Genomic DNA, 12,365 nt, shown 5'->3' with positions numbered 1-12,365 from the left:
AGCATGCACCGTCACTGATTGGCAGTGATTTGCAGTCCTAATTCGAAGCACCATTCACAAGACAATTTATGTCATTATAAAATTTGAATCAAAATACGCAAACAACTTCACTTTGAAATCGAAATCATTTAAAAATTCCATAAAAGAAAACATGTTATGTAACAATAAATTCGGTTTGCAGCATTACGCCAAATGTGTTTTATTTTGATACTATTTCCATGACATCTAAAGTGGTTTTAAAAATCATTTATTGCTATCGAAACCATTGCTGAAAATCCAAGGAAAAAAACCTGCTCGTCAGCATTTAACAACACCCTACAGTTGTGTTTTCAAAAAAAAATTCCGTCCAATGTATGATCTTCCGACTTTGTCCCTTTGAACGAGAACTGAAATTGATAATAGTGTGCGATGTACGCATGCATGATGTGATAATCATGATTATTTGTTTCACTTTCAAATTGTGTTGTTACTATCCGCCAGACGTGTGCAAGGGGGGGGGGGTATTCCGGTTTTACCCCGTTTTTTTAGTCCTCACTTTTTTCGGAGACTGGGTTTACACTAGATAGATGGAGTTTCAAAAGTGAGGACCTTTTTTTTTTTTTTTTTAGGTCTTCATTTTTTTTGGACACTCATTAATAAATTTTCACCCCCCCTTTGGCAAAATCATTTTACCCCCCCCTAGAATTCTTGACCTTGCACACGTCTGCTATCCGCATCCGATAACACTGTAGTAACATTAACAGCTTTTGAAATGAACGATTTTACACATGAATTTGAGATTTTAACAGGGGACGAGTGTAGTTGAACTTCATTTTCAATGTTTTAGTTTGAAATCGTAAATTTTTTTATTATTATCTAGACAGTTCATTTTCGGCACGCATCAGCACATGAGTTGATTTTCCCAAGTAAAACAACATTAAATAATACGAACTAGATGCTTTCGTGATTTAAAAATGTGTAAAAATAAAATAATCGAAAAAATATACGCTTTTCTAAGTAGCAATTTCGTCTACTTGGATTTTTTTCTTGAGTTTTTATGTTTAAATATCGAACAACATTCATACGACGCAAATAGACATTTCTACGAATTCAAATTAGCCGTCGGTTGAACAGTGAGTTACCTCATGGTAACAAGAATCTCGATTCAATAGATGGATACGGCGGCGTGCAAAGTACTAGGCAAATGAGGCAAATGCCTAGGGCGACATTTTGAGAGGGGCGAGAAATTGGCGAGCAGAGCGAGCGAAAATTTGTTGGGTCAAAATTTGTGGGGAGATATTATCAGCGCCAAAGGCGCTCGACCGCCAAATGATTTTTTTAGTTATTTTGAATTCAAATTTGACAAGAGAAGTAAGGGCGCCAGTTTTCATTGTCGCTGCAAGAGAGTGCTTTTCGATTTGAGTCATAAATAACTGAAAAAAAGTTAAATAAAATCGGAAAAGAAAGATATTTAATAAGCCAAATTGAAAAATAGTATTCATTGAATACTATTCTTGAATACTATTCAAGAATAGAAAACTACAAGAAAAATTCCGCTCGCGTTACTTTTATGGTTTAATTTTCATATGTTCCATGCTTGAAGATTCTTATGATTGCGAATGCTCAATATGTCTTGAGTGTGGTAATGACATAAATAGCATTACAGATCCTTTTCTTGGAAAACGAAAAAAAGTCACTGCCATGCAGTAATTTAGGTAAAGAACTTTTGCTTGAAAATTTAAAGGGCGACATTTTGAAAATTTGCCTCAGGTGACGGAATTACTTTGCACGCCGCCGGATGGATATATCCATAGTGATAAATCCTTTATTTATCGTGCAATTTTTTAGAATAAAAGCGAAAAAAATCTTCGTTGTTTTTGTTAAAAAATAAATTCCAACAAATCAAAGAGCCTCTCCCAACTTTTCGGTTGCTGTTCGCATAACAACAATTACGTTCTTTAAAGAATATTGACAATTGTCTTGTTTTTGTATACGGTTGTATTCTCTCTGTATATTTTTCGCTTGCAGGCGAACACGTATATTTGAAGAAAACCGCAAACAAATGCAAATTGCCAATTGTGCAAAATATTTGCGAAGCAATTTATCAAACTAATGTTGCTCAAAATACGAATTTTAACTCAATTGGGTAATTCAATGGTTGATTTTCGGCAATGAAAGCGAGTTTTGAACACGTGCGATGGAGAACTGAAATGTTATTACCAAGGAAATATTTCAACCATTATTATAATTTCGTTGTCTTTGCTGTACAAATGAAATAGGGAAACTTCATAATGAATGAAATGAATCGCAATAAAAAAATGCAAATTTTAGAGAAAACATCTCATTTCACAGAAAATGAAACCGAACTTATTTTGAACAAAAGGCAGATGTGTTTTATAATGACGCAAATTCGATTCCAATACTTCTTTGAAATGGGAGAAGTTCCAATGGACAACTCGAACACAGTCACACTTTAGTGCTTTCTTCCATGAATGAATCAAAAATATATAAAACACAAAATATTTTTCTTACAAACAGTGTTTAGCAAGGCGTTGTTTATCAAACATATTCCGTTCAACGGTGACAACGAAAACGTTACCATTTTCAACTGTTCACCGAATTTTTGCTTCTTTGACACAAATTTTGTTTTTCTTCAAACAATAAAAACTTGAATCAAATTCACAATGCGTTTCGTATCCGTTTTGTATTTACTGATCGTGGCTATGGCAAGTGGAACAAATCTTTTTTTTTTCTTCTTCTCAATATTTTCATTCATTTTTCAAGTCTTTGTCAATTTTGGTACAAATTCCCAATTTATTTATTTAAATTTTCTTTTCAAAACTTCTCAGTGAATGAAAAATTTAAATTTAAATTTTCAAGGGATTCTTCGCTTTTTAATTCTTTCAAACAGGTTGTAGGAACTAGGGCTGGTAGAATATCAAGTAAGTCATGGAAAAACAGTTTTTTGCATCATATCAGGTACTATTTTGTTTCTATTCAGATGGATTGAAAGACGTCGGTAAATTTGTCAAGGACCATAAGTTAGCATCTGCATTAGGCGTTGGTCTTGGTTATTATGCTTATAAAAAATATAAAGGACGCAAAGCAAGAAAAGCAGAGCAATGGAAAGGCGAGTAATTTTCGCGGTGTTCCCAACAAATAAGTAATCACTGATCAGTCTCTGAATCCAAAGACGGTGCGATTCATAAGAAAAAGAAGCATTTAACGGTTTAATACTTTTTTATGTTTTGTATTTATTCTTAAAAAAGTTCTTCTGATCATCACATATTTGGAATTAATCACGAATTTAAATAAAATGAAATTCTGTAAAAAAGCCTCTTTTTTGCTATTACGTTAAATGAAATGGTACTTATTCGTTTTTTCATCCGGTGTCTTGAACTATTTCAATCCGATCAAATCTGTTGTTGGTATTACAATTAATTCTGCGGTCAGTCAGAAAAATATATAATATACAGAGCTGACATAGGCACCTACGGGATGCCGGCACTTACTTGGGTGCGCACCTAGTACTATTTCAAAATACCTTTTTTTCTCAATATTTTTGGATGTTTTGAAATTTGATTTTTTTTATCATCCAAATATCATAGATTTATTTTTAAAAAATTACATCAATCTCAAAAATACTCAAAATTTATTTTTCGAATAGTAATAGGTGCGCGCTTTAATTACCATTTCTAATATATCTCGGAAAGATGGATTTCTTTACCCTTGTTTTTTTATTCTTTCTCTTCATCACCATTATTTTTTTCTTCTCGTAACAGACACACGAAATGATGTAATAAAAATTCAGCATTTACGCCGAAGATGATAGAATACTCGAAATTGCGTTTCAACCAACATCAAACAATTGCTGATTCTTTCAAAATTTTAAATTTTGAACATATCGTCAACCAAGTAAAAATTATCGAGAAACAATATGGAATTCCGGCTTGAGCATTTCCTGTAGAAACAGATGCCGAAACTCATTAATATATAAAAAGTATAGCAATACATTTTTTTATTTGCATAAAATTTCGAATATTCCGTTTGAATTGGCATAAATTCTGTGCACAAAATTGCATCGTAACAAACATACATTTTCCGATGGCTCAACATCAACCAATCGGAATCGATTTACGGGTACCTCCCACACAAATTTTTTGAAATTTTGACTAAAATTACCGATTTTTGGACTGATTTTAGTTTGGAATTTTAAAAGTAAATGAATGAAATAATTAAATGAAATCACCCCCCAGATTGAGAAAATAATTTTGACAATATAGGCAATGGAATTGCCAAATTAGAAAATAAATCTGACAAAACTGCGTATAAAATTGATATTTTTTGCAATAAATTTGACGTAACATTTATTTCGATTTGTTGTCAATTTTGTTGAATTTTTTATTGTCAATTTTATTGCCGTTTTGTCATTTTTATTGGCGATTTGTAAATTTTAAAGGAGGATCAGTAATGAGCCGTTGCACCGTCTGCAACTAAAATGTAGAAAAGATCGAATATAGAACAAAAAGCAATAAAACCTACATTTTTTTAACAATTCAAATCCAGAAGTTAATATTTATGTAAGTCTCACTCATGAATATGTTTCTTTGGTTCAATGATCCAAAAGATTGAATGCTTGTACATGTGATTTTGAGTCTACAAAGATGTTTTATTAGAAATTTTAATATTTTTTTTTAAATAGTTTTATGATCATTCAGTTACATTTTCATCTCTTCAAAATACCAAAACGTTTTCAATTATTTGAATTTCCATTAAAGTAGTTATATATATTGAATTTAGTAGTGTCAAATATCAAGAACTGTCTCTATTAATATGCATCCATTCAACATGAAATCCTAATTTCCAATTGAGATATACCCACTCCCGATTTTCCTCTAATATGTTGTTCGGAACGTTTACTTTGCGATGATCAATGTCAATTATGACTTTAACACGAGCCAGCTTAGCTAAATTTAAAATCGCTTTGAATTCATTCAAATCCATTAATAGAGTATGAATTTCCATCCTATCTGCATCTACCATGAGGACAGATAAGTTGTGGCTATATTGCAAGGCTTCCTTAATACCATTTAAATTAACGGTTGAGCTTTCTTTAACGTAAATTTCTTGCAATTCCGGTAGATTTCGAATCAAATCGACGAGCATTTCATCTGAAACTTGAGGAAGACACAGTTTCTTCAGAAGTTTGAGTTCCGAGATATTCAGTTCAGATATGGAAGTGTGTCTCCAAACACCGGAAATTACTAAAATTTCAATTGGAACATTATATGCAATGAGAGAATCAATCAACTGTGCCATTGGTAATTTACTAACCGAGTAAATACTTAAAAATTTCAGCTTCTTCAAATTGCTTATCTGAACGATATGATGATTTGAACTGGGCGAATCTTTCGCAGACATCCAGAAAGACAATTGCTCGAGGTTTGGTGTAAAATTGGCGATGTTCTCAAGAAATTCAGGTGTTACTTTATAGCAATATTCAACACTTAGGCTTTTTAGTTGTGGATTTAATTTTAAGAAGCCAATCAGTTGGTCACACTGCAATTCAAGATTTGAAAAGAATCTGGCAATTTCCAATTTTGGAAACGCTTGTATAAGCCAATCCCAACTATCATTCTCCCTTGATGTTGGTCCTGATCCTGATATATCCAATCTTTTCAATTGTGATTTATATTCGAAATTGTAAATATTAGTATGATCGAGTTTTAATTCCTCCAACGCTTGAAATGGTGATCGGGTACTGAAGTTTACCAATAAATTGTTGGAATCAATTTTAAATGTCTTCAATGTTTTACCACAGTAGTCTGCAATCATATTTAGAATATCGTTGCCAAGTCTTTCATCTATCGCTCGCCTATTCTAAATGAATCCCAATAACCAAATGACCAAAGATGTTGAGCAAACATGATAATCGATCCACCGTTACGCTGTTCCTATAAAATGCATTCTTGCATTTGACGATGCGGACTTCTTTGAATTGTGATCGAAATGAGAGCTTTGCATTCTCCTGGAATCGAGTGCATGTTTCGGCTGCACTCAGAAAATCCAGTAATTCCAATTGACGTAAAATCAAATGGATACAATCATCGTTCAAGATATTCAGAATGTGTTTTGGCGAATTTTGAGCCGGTGGAACAACAGCGTATAGCACTGCACACTTTTTGTTGAAAAATGGCGAAAATTGCCGTAGAGAGCGCGCTTTCTTATTAACATTCCAAAGGGGAACTGTTGGCGCCCTCTTGACGGTTTTTTTGATAACTAGTAGTGTTTGACGCTGTTCCGGTGGAATTTCATCGTTCATGATGGTTTGTCGAATACTACAGGTCACGAGCTGAAAGAAGATCGAAACTGATGAACTTACAACAAAAACTCAGTTTTTTTTTTCTGCTACCACGTTTTCTACTTTCAAAGTTATGATTTAGGTTTGTAATCAATATTCTTTTGCATCAATTTCTCTCTGTTAACACTTTTCCTTTAATTTAATTTAATTTATTTTGACAAATGTAGAAATTCAAATAACGTGAATATAAACACTGTTGAATTTGTTGCTTCGTTAATATTCACTTCCAAATGGTCAAGATAACTAAATTCAATTACAATGTAACTCTTTCACTTTGAATGTCTATTAACTGAATGATGAGTTCTATCAAATGTTAAAATATATATAAAGGTAGTTTGAACAAGAAGTAGTCGAATCTGAATGCATCTATTTCCAAAATTTGAGTAAACCAGATACCACAGGTCACACTTAATCTTCACTAATTCCCATCGTATTCTGTTAATGGGCTGGGATTAAAAATGTTCTTGGCAGTTCTTCGTTCAGGTAATATATACTCAGTACAGCAAGTGAACAATTTGCAACGTTTATAATTAGCTGGAAAGTGATTAACATTCGGACGACAGAAGCTCCAAATCAGATGAGCATTCCACGTAAATCTGCTATTGACTCGTACAATAACGCATGTTTCTCTTAGTTTTATTGCTTTGAAAAACAAAGTGAGTTTTTTGTTCATTAAACTCTAATTAAAGCAAAGTTTCTTTTAAACCAAGAAAAAAACTGCATCATTAGTTTTCGAATATTGGTCCATTATAAAATAATGTGATTTTGAAAGATCTGTATTTCCAGATAAGGGCAAAATCATCATTATTTAACATATCACCATTTCTTCCGATGGTTTTGCGCATCCTTCTTAAAAAGTGTTACTCTTGTGCAAAAAGTGCAAACTCTTAAAGCAAACGGTAGGTATATACAAAACGTAACTCTCATCAAAATGTGCAAAAAAAGTCACGAAGTGCATGTCAGCCTTGTGATGTTGTCCAACGCCAATGGCTGCATATATTTGAACTGTTTATGAGCGACACATTTGAGGTCTAGTTTAGCCAAAAAAAAACGGGCCATTGCCGTTGGCTATCAACTGAATTAATTACCTGGAATAATTGCGAAATACGACTCACCTTGACAAAAGACAATTCGGTTCAGTCAAGTAAAATTCTGGGTTTTACTCCATAAACAAATTCTTCATATGAATTTTACTCTTGCACCGAAATTCTTCTAACAACATAACAGCTGTTGATCATCGAGATCGAGTGTCTTCACGCAACGATTACATAAATTGGTCTTAAGTGCGCGAATAACGGAATTGAAAGAAATTCAAAATCACTTGCTCAAGTAATGGAAAAGTGAATACATACATGCACCGAGAGCGCAGACAGCTAAGCGGAGAGATGCAATAAAAGTCTCGCATACAGACGAAAGGCAATGAGCAACACAACGTTCAACGTTGTCTAAGTCTTCAACATTTTTTGAAACGCTCAAATCCTTGACAATACATTTTATAATATAAATTGAAAAACAATGTCAATAAATTGCAGCAATTGAGTTTTGCCTGAAGAAGAAAGGCAAAATTATGGGCCAAGTTTTAATTCCAGCACAGTAACAATAGCCACATTACAGCTAAAATGAACACGATGGCTTCCTTGTATTCCTTATTCGTTCTTCTCATTCCAAAAGTTACCTTGATTTACATTGCTTCGATTTCCGAGGAGGCATTCATGCGCGACGATTACTGTATTTGATATTGTTCTTCATGTGCTGTTGTGCTCCCACGTTTTTCATAGATTTTAAACAGTTGGAAAGGAACAGCCTTAGTTAAGAATTATCAGCAGAAAACAAAGAAATGTTTTATAGTTCAATAGACGACTGATGATCCATTTCCATCAATGCTTTATTCTATACCCAAACTAACTTATCGATTCTGGGATTTTTGTCCGATGCACAATGCATTCGCAAGGAATTCGAGGAAAAATCCATTAGATTCAGTTCAATCATGGAATCACTCAGGGCTGATGTTGAGAAGAGCAGGGCATCACAATGCAAATGTAACAATTCATGCGCACTTCAACCGTTATGGCACAATAAAAACTCAAATGAACTAATTGATTACTTATTACAAGGCCTAGGGGCTTCTATGTCGGTTTGGCATTCGAATTTTTATTCACAAATTCGCGCTCAGTGCCATGCATTTGCAACGCTGCCATATGATTTCTATGTAAACATTCGCACTCGCATTCGTGAGAACGTTCGAGAACAGCGAAATACGTATTCTATACGAATGCGAGTGCGAATGTTTACATAGAAATCATACGGCAGCGTTGCGAATGCATGCACAAACACGAATGAACGAATGAATTATGTAGTCACAAGTTCGCTGTCATAGCCGCATTCGTCGCATTCGCAAACATTCGAATTTTTGTTCTGAAATGCGAATGCATTCGCAGCATTCGCGAGAGATAAATCCCCTTAGCACAAGGCATGTGTATCAATCGGGTCGAATTAGAATATCAATATCAGATCAACCAATTACGAGAGAGAATTGATATGATCGATTTGGCCAGTAAGGAGTCCAACACGAACGACAAAATTATCGATGACCAGCGTGAATGCGAATTCAAACTATTTAATGAAGACTACATTTGTCCGGTGCACCGCAATGCAAGTAATGGAACAACATCTAACAGTAGCAGCGTTGATGATGCAATCGCAAGCCTACAAGAGCAAATCAATCAAGTGTTCCTATCAATTCGTTTTGACGAAGACGAAATACGCAAAATGAATCATCTAATGAATTTACTGTCATCCAAATTCACCGAATTCGACGTGGAGTTAGATAAACATCACTCCAAATTCAACCGTCAAAACGCTGAAAACATCGAAAAAAACAATAACACCAAACTCATGCGTGCCAATAGTGAACAGCAAATAAGCACCAGGCGAAATCGTCTCTCATTCCAAAATTCAGCTGCAAATAGATTCATGGGTAAATACAACATTTATTCACATTCCGATTCATTGAGGGTGCGAATAGCTAGGGGCAATTCACATTCGCGAATGTCATTGCCATTCGCAGAATAAGAGGCATTCGTGCCTGTTTCGCCATGTATTTGGATTGCCGCACGATCATTCGCGCGACGCTCCATAGTGAATGTATTAACACATTCACACAAGCATTCGTAGCCATTCGCTAAAAACGCCATAAGCAATGAGTTCACGTGTGTTTCAGATATTAGAAAAGAAATTAGCCGAAAAACTACCGGCAAATTTAGAAAAAATCATAATAAGTACTGGATTTGAATGCGAAACTGCTCTGTTATCCATTGATTCTAAAAGCATTAGCGGTATAGAAGAATTTATAAACGAACATAAATTTTATTTGAAAGATACGAATATTCTCTGGCAAATAATTCATTAATTTTGTCGATACCAAAAGTCTTGAATCGCACCATAAATAAAAAACAAAACTAAATCAGTGTAAAACAGTATTTTCAAACGAAGTATTTTTGTTTTTGTTTATCGTTGATAATTTCACGGTCAATTAACATAAGCGATGACTCTGTGTCAAACTCACTTATTTCCAGAATTATTTTGATATCAACTGGAATTGTATTATTGGAAAATTTCACTAATTCAGAAAAAAGTTTTTGTATGATATATTGGGAGTGTGAATTAATTCGTGCCGTTTCACAAAAGATGGCGTAACTAGATTATTATTCTATTATTCCATTTTTCCAAATATTCATTTAATTCATTTTAATTTTTATATTAAATTAGCCTCAATAACGTTCTGTTTACCATTTTAACGACTTGAATTTGCACTGTTTTGACAAGTGTTTTGGAATGTCGTTCAGTTCTAGTTGTATTCGTGCATTCGCAATGCTACTCATTTGAATAGCACACTCATTTGCAGTGCCATTCGTAACCATTCGCGAACATTCGTGAATGCTTGTATTTAAATACATTGAATGGTTCCATTCGCATTCGCACGCATTCGTAGCATTTGCAAATGTTTGTATCTAAATGCACATACTACCATTCGACCATTCGCACAACTGGCACCATTCGCAGCTCGTGAATTGCCCCTAGGCGAATAGATTTTGCTGAGATCTATGATAAAAGCAAATTTGTGTCGGAATTCAAGAAAAAATTTGAGCGTCGAACGGGCAAGGGATCGGTGAATGATGTAATGATTTTACACTGCATAAGCGATGGAGAGTCTGGATTGATTCATCAAATCGATTTAAATGTCACATTCAAAACATCATTGGGTTACAATTACTTGAACGACGTAAAATTCCCTACAAACTGGATTTTTTTCGAGCGAATTATGATCAATTCACGAGCAAAGTATCCTGTGAAGAGGTATCGAATGCCAGCCAAATGAAAACACAATCACAGCAGGCATCAACGGTCAAAGTCACAACACCAACTATCGAATTCAAAAGATTGAGTAATGCAACGTACACAATCAAAGTAACCAGTGCAACAGAGGTGAATGACATCAATACACAACAAGCGTATGTATACACTAAATCAGCTGTTAGCCATTTAGAACAAAACAAGCAACATAACTGTTGTCTTATTCTGCCTTGTTATGAAAAAAATACTTTTGAGGCAGGTCATGAAATAATAACAAATAACTTTCATACATTTAATGAAAATCTTGTTACATATTATGGTCATGACCCAATAAATGGGATAGATTTTAAAAGTACTGACAATTATGACAAATGTCTATTAATTCCTCAATATGAAAATATTGATTCGCAAAATAATTGCGGTTCACAAAGTTCATTTAAAAAAAAAACATATATCCCGAAAATAATCTAGATAGTAAGTCTTCTCAGTCAACTCAAAATGGGAAATTCTTTAAAAAAACATCAACGTATGATCCTAATCTATGTCAATTCAAAATTTATTTACTGTTACTTGCAGAGATAATTTTAAGCTTATTTTTTGTACCTTTTTTAGTTTCTAAGGCCGTTCATGTTAAAAACATTTGCCGTAAATAAATAAATAAAATAAATAAAACCAATAGAATCAAATGGTAAATCGAATGCTTGAACAATTTTTGGCTTGCTCTTATCCAATTTATATTCTCAGAATTCATTCAATATTTAGTAAAATACACATCTATTGACTAGATCGAGAGGAGAGTAAGTTCATCTGACTTTGTTGTGAAAGAGAAGAGTAAGTTTCTTTCGACTCAAAAATGGTTAAAGGCGAGTATGTTCATTTTTGGCGGGTCCACGCGGTTTTCCACGGTTTCCGCGGAACTGATAAGAGATAGCGCGAAAAATGATAAGAAAAAAAAAAGTTCTATATAAAATTTGCTTTTTTATGTGCGCGATTTGCGCGCAACTGATAAGAGATAAGAGATAGATGTCTTCAGCAATGTTAAAGAAAACCTCAAGTGCTACAACTTTGCCGAAGACACCATGTTGTTATCTCTTATCAGTTTCGCGGAAACCGTGAAAAACCGCGGAGGCTAGACGGGATGCCAACATACTTCTTTTTAACGCAGATAGAATCAACAGAAATCATACTCTCCTCTTTCAAAATATATTAGAATTTTTTCACATACTCTCCTCTCGATCTATTCAATAGACATAGCCGATCGAAAATCGAAAGAATGAAAGAAGAAAATGCGAAATTTTAGGCACAACTTTTTATTGTTCAGCAAAATCGTTGGTTTTTGTTGTATATTTTACAAAAAATGTTTTCAAAAATATTAATTATAGCAAATTCGTCATCTAATCTGCGGTGATTTCGAAAATGAGACGTGTTACAAAGTCCAGTTGACCGCCGGTAAATTTGATTTCCACATCCTGTTCATTTCGAACGATTTGTTTGAGTAGTGGAATTTCCAACTTTATATCGCTGTCGAAATCAACAAAAATGCTGTACTTTCGTCCCGCTTCAATCAGATATGGTTCAGGTAAAAACACAATGCACGAACCCGTACTTGCGATTGTATATTCGGCAAATCTGTTTGGGGATTTGAAAACTCGGCAATTTGTTCGTGTCCCAG

This window comes from Sitodiplosis mosellana, unplaced genomic scaffold (assembly GCF_009176505.1).
Source record: "Sitodiplosis mosellana isolate CC-2019 unplaced genomic scaffold, AAFC_SMos_1.0 Smas_scaffold_17, whole genome shotgun sequence".
Classification (NCBI taxonomy): Eukaryota; Metazoa; Arthropoda; class Insecta; order Diptera; family Cecidomyiidae; genus Sitodiplosis; species Sitodiplosis mosellana.
Note: the sequence above shows the minus strand (reverse complement) of the source record.